This window comes from Carcharhinus amblyrhynchos, unplaced genomic scaffold, assembly GCF_965287045.1.
Source record: "Carcharhinus amblyrhynchos unplaced genomic scaffold, sCarAmb.v2.hapA chromosome_158, whole genome shotgun sequence".
In the NCBI taxonomy this organism is placed as follows: Eukaryota; Metazoa; Chordata; class Chondrichthyes; order Carcharhiniformes; family Carcharhinidae; genus Carcharhinus; species Carcharhinus amblyrhynchos.
This window is the reverse complement of record NW_027649898.1, coordinates 326,825-331,701: the sequence shown is the minus strand read 5'-3', so window position 1 is coordinate 331,701 and position 4,877 is coordinate 326,825.

Below are 4,877 nucleotides of genomic sequence, written 5' to 3'. Positions count from 1 at the left end.
CCAGACCCCAAGTACAGACCCCAAAAGCTTATCCCTGACCCCAAGTACAGCCCCTCAGCCCTGAACCCTGACCCCAAGTACAGTCCCCCAAACCTGAACCCTGACCCCTGACCCCAAGTACAGTCCCCCAACCCTGAACCCTGAACCCAGAACCCAAGTACAGTCCCCCAACCCTGAACCCTGACCCCTGACCCCAAGTACAGTCCCCCAACCCTGAACCCCGAACCCTGACCCCAAGTACAGTCCCCCAACACTGAACCCTGACCCCAAGTACAGTCTCCCAACCCTGAATCCTGAAACCTGACCCCAAGTACAGGCCCCCAACACTGAACCCTGAACTGTGAACCCAAGTACAGTCCCCCAACCCCGAACCCTGAACCCTGACCCCAAGTACAGTCCCCCAACACTGAACCCTGAACTCTGACCCCTAGTACAGTCCCCGAAATCTGAACCTTGACCCCTGACCCCAAGTAAAGTCCCCCAAATCTGAACCCTGACCCCTGACCCCAAGTACAGTCCCCCAACCCTGAACCCTGACCCCATGTACAGTCCCCCAACACTGAACCCTGAACTCTGACCACAAGTACAGTCCCCCAACCCTGAACCCTGACCCCAAGTACAGTCACCCAACCCTGAACACTGACCCCATGTACAGTCCCCCAACCCTGAACCCTGACCGCTGACCCCAAGTACAGGCCCCCAACACTGAACGCTGAAATCTGACCCCAAGAACAGTCCCCCAACCCTGATCCCCATACTCTCACCCCAAGTACAGTCCCCCAACCCCAAACCCTGACCCCAAGTACAGCCCCCAACCCTGAACCCTGATCCCTGACCCCAAGTACAGTCCCACAACCCTGAACACTGACCCCATGTACAGTCCCCCAACCCTGAACCCTGACCGCTGACCCTAAGTACTGTCCCCCAACACTGAACGCTGAAATCTGACCCCAAGAACAGTCCCCCAACCCTGATCCCCATACTCTCACCCCAAGTACAGTCCCCCAACCCCAAACCCTGACCCCAAGTACAGCCCCCAACCCTGAACCCTGATCCCTGACCCCAAGTACAGTCCCACAACCCTGAACTCTGACCCCAAGTACAGTCCCGCAATCCTGAACCACGAACCCTGACCCCAAGAACAGTCCCACAACCCTTAACCCTGAGTCCAAGCACAGTCCCGAACCCTGAACCCTGACCCCAGACCCCAAGTACAGTCCCCCAACGCTGAACCCTGACCCCAAGTACAGTCCCCCAACCCTGAACCCCGAACCCTGACCCCAAGTACAGTCCCCCAACCCTGAACCCCGAACCCTGACCCCAAGTACAGTCCCCCAACCCTGAACCCCGAACCCTGACCCCAAGTATAGTCCCCCAACCTTGAACCCCGAACCCTGACTGCAAGTACAGTCCCCCAACCCTGAACCCTGAACTCTGACCCCAAGTACCGACCCCCAACCCCAAACCCTGAAACCTGACTCCAAGTACAGTCCCCCAAATCGGAACCCTGAACCCTGACCCCAAGTACAGTCCCCCAACCCGGAAACCTGACCTCTGACCCCAAGTACAGACCCCCAACCCTGAACCCCGAACCGTGACCCCAAGTACAGTCCCCCAACACTGATCTCTGACCCCAAGTACTGTCCCCCAACCCTGAACCCTGACCTCTGACCCCAAGTACAGTCCCCCAACCCTGAACACTGACCCCAAGTACAGTCCCCACCCCGAACCCGAGTACTTTCCCCCAACCCTGAACCCTGACCCCAAGTACAGTCCCCCAACCCTTAATCCCGAATACTGAACCCTAATACAGTCCCCCAATCCTGAACCCCGAACCCTGACCCCATGTACTGTCCTCCAACCCTGAACACTGACCCCTGACCACAAGTACAGTCCCCCAAACCTGAACCGTGAACCCTGATCCCAAGTACAGTCCCCCAACCCTGAACCGTGAACCCTGACCCCCAGTACAGTCCCCCAACCCTGAACCCTGACCCCTGACGCCAAGTACAGTCCCCCAACCCTGAACTCTGAACTCTGACCCCAAGTACAGTCCCCCAACCCTGAACTCTGAACTCTGACCCCAAGTACAGTCCCCCATCCCCGAACCCTGAACCCTGACCCCAAGTACAGTCCCCCAACCCTGAACCCTGACCCCTGACCCCAAGTACAGTCCCCGAACCCTGAACCCTGAACTCTGACCCCAAGTACAATCCTCCAACCCTGAAGCCTGACCCCAAGTACAGACCCCACTCCTGATCCCTGACCCCGAGTACAGTCCCCCAACGCTGAACCCAGAACCCTGAGCCCAAGTACAGTCCCCCAACCCCGAACCCTGAACCCTGACCCCAAGTGCAGTCACCCAACACTGAACCCAGAACCCTGACCCCAAGTACAGTCTCCCAACCCTGAACCCAGACATTTGACCCAAGTACAGTCCCCCAACCCTGAACCCTGACCCCAAATACAGTCCCCCAACCCTGAACCCTGAACCTTGACCCCGAGTACAGTCCCCCACCCCTGAGCCCTGACCCCTGACCCCAAGTACAGTCCCCCAACCCTGAACTCTGACCCCAAGCACAGTCCCCCAACCCTGAACCCTGACCCCTGAACCCAAGTACAGCCCCCCAACCCTGAACCCTGACTCCTGACCCCAAGTACAGTCTCCCAACCCTGAACCCCAAACCCTGACCCTAAGTACAGTTCCCCAAACCTGTACCCTGAACTCTGACCCCAAGTACAGTCCCCCAACTCTAAACCCTGAACTCTGACCCCAAGTACACTCCCCCAAACTTGAACACTGACTCCTGACCCCAAGTACAATCCCGCAACACTGAACACTGACCACAGACCCCCAGTACAGTCCCCGAACCGTGAACCCTGACCCCATGTGCAGTATCCCAAACCTGGCCCCTGACCCCAAGTACAGTCCCACAATCCTGAACTCTGACCCCAAGTACAGTCCCTCATTCCCGAACCACGAACACTGACCCCAAGAACAGTCCCCCAACCCTGAAACCTGACCCCACGAACGTTCCCCCAACCCTGAACCCTGACCCTGACCCCAAGTACAGTCCCCCAACCCTGAACCCTGACCCCAAGTACAGTCCCCCAACCCTGAACCCCGAACCCTGGCCCCAAGTACAGTCCCCCAACACTGAACCCTGACCCCAAGTACAGTCTCCCAACCCTGAACCCTGACCCCAAGTACAGTCCCCCAACACTGAACCCTGACCCCAAGTACAGCCCCCCAACCCTGAAAAATGAACCCTGACACCAAGAACAGTCCCCCAAACCTGAACCCTGAACCCGGACCCCAAGTACAATCCCCCAACCCTGAACCCTGACCCCAAGTACATTCCCCCACTCCTGAACCCTGACCCCGAATACAATCCCCCAACACTTAATCCCGAACACTGACCCCAAATGCAGTCCCCCAATCCTGAACCCCGAACCCTGACCCCAAGTACTGTCCTCCAAACCTGAACCCTGACCCCTGACCCCAAGGACAGTCCCCCAACCCTGAAACCTGACCCCTGCCCCCAAGTACAGTCCCCCAAAACTTAACCCCGAACCCTGACCCCAAGTACAGTCCCCCAACCCTGAACCCTGAACCCTGACCACAAGAACAGTCCCCCAACGCTGAACCCTGACCCCTGACCCCAAGTACCGTCCCCCAACCCTGAACCCCGACCCTGACCCCAAGTACAGCCCCCGACCCTGAACCCTGAACCCTGACCCAAAGTACAGGCCCCCAACCCTGAACCCTGACCCCGACCCCAAGTTCAGTCCCCCAACCCTGAACCCTGACCCCAAGTACAGTCACCCAACCCTGAACCCCGAACCCTGACCCCAAGTACAGTCCACCAACACTGAACCCTGAACCCTGACCCCAAGTACAGTCCCCCATCCCTGAACCCTGAACTCTGACCCCCAGTACAGTCCCCCATCCCTGAACTCGGAACTCTGACCCCAAGTACAGTCCCCCATCCCCGAACCCTGAACTCTGACCCCAAGTACAGTCCCCCAACATTGAATCCTGACCCTGACCGCAAGTACAGTCCCCCAACCCTGAACCCTGAACTCTGACCCCCAGTACATTCCCCCAAGCCCGAACCTGAACCCTGACCCCAAGTACAGTCCCCCAACCCTGAACCCTGACCCCAAATACAGACCCCCAACCCTGAACCCTGAACCGTGAACCCAAGTACAGTCCCCCAACCCTGAACCCTGACCCCTGACCCCAAGTACAGTCCCCCAAACCTGAACCCTGACCCCAAGTACAGTCCCCCAACCCTGAACCTTGACCCCAAGTAAGTCCCCCAATCTGAACCCTGAACCCTGACCCCAAGTATAGTCCCCCAACCTTGAACCCCGAACCCTGACCCCAAGTACAGTCCTCCAACCCCGAACCCTGAACCCTGACCCCAAGTACAGTCCCCCAACACTGAACCCTGAACTCTGACCCCAAGTACAGTCCCCCAACCCCGAACCCTGAACCCTGACCCCAAGTACAGTCTCCCAACCCTGAACCCTGACCCCAAGTACAGTCCCCCAACACTGAACCCTGACCCCAAGTACAGTCCCCCAACCCTGAAAAATGAACCCTGACACCAAGAACAGTCCCCCAAACCTGAACCCTGAACCCTGACCCCAAGTACAATCCCCCAACCCTGAACCCTGACCTAAGTACAGTCCCCCAACACTGAACCCTGAACTCTGACCCCAAGTACAGTCCCCCAACCCTGAACCCTGACCCCAACTACAGTCCCCCACTCCTGAACCCTGACCCCGAATACAATCCCCCAACACTTAATCCCGAACACTGACCTCAAATGCAGTCCCCCAATCCTGAACCCCGAACCCTGACCCCTAGT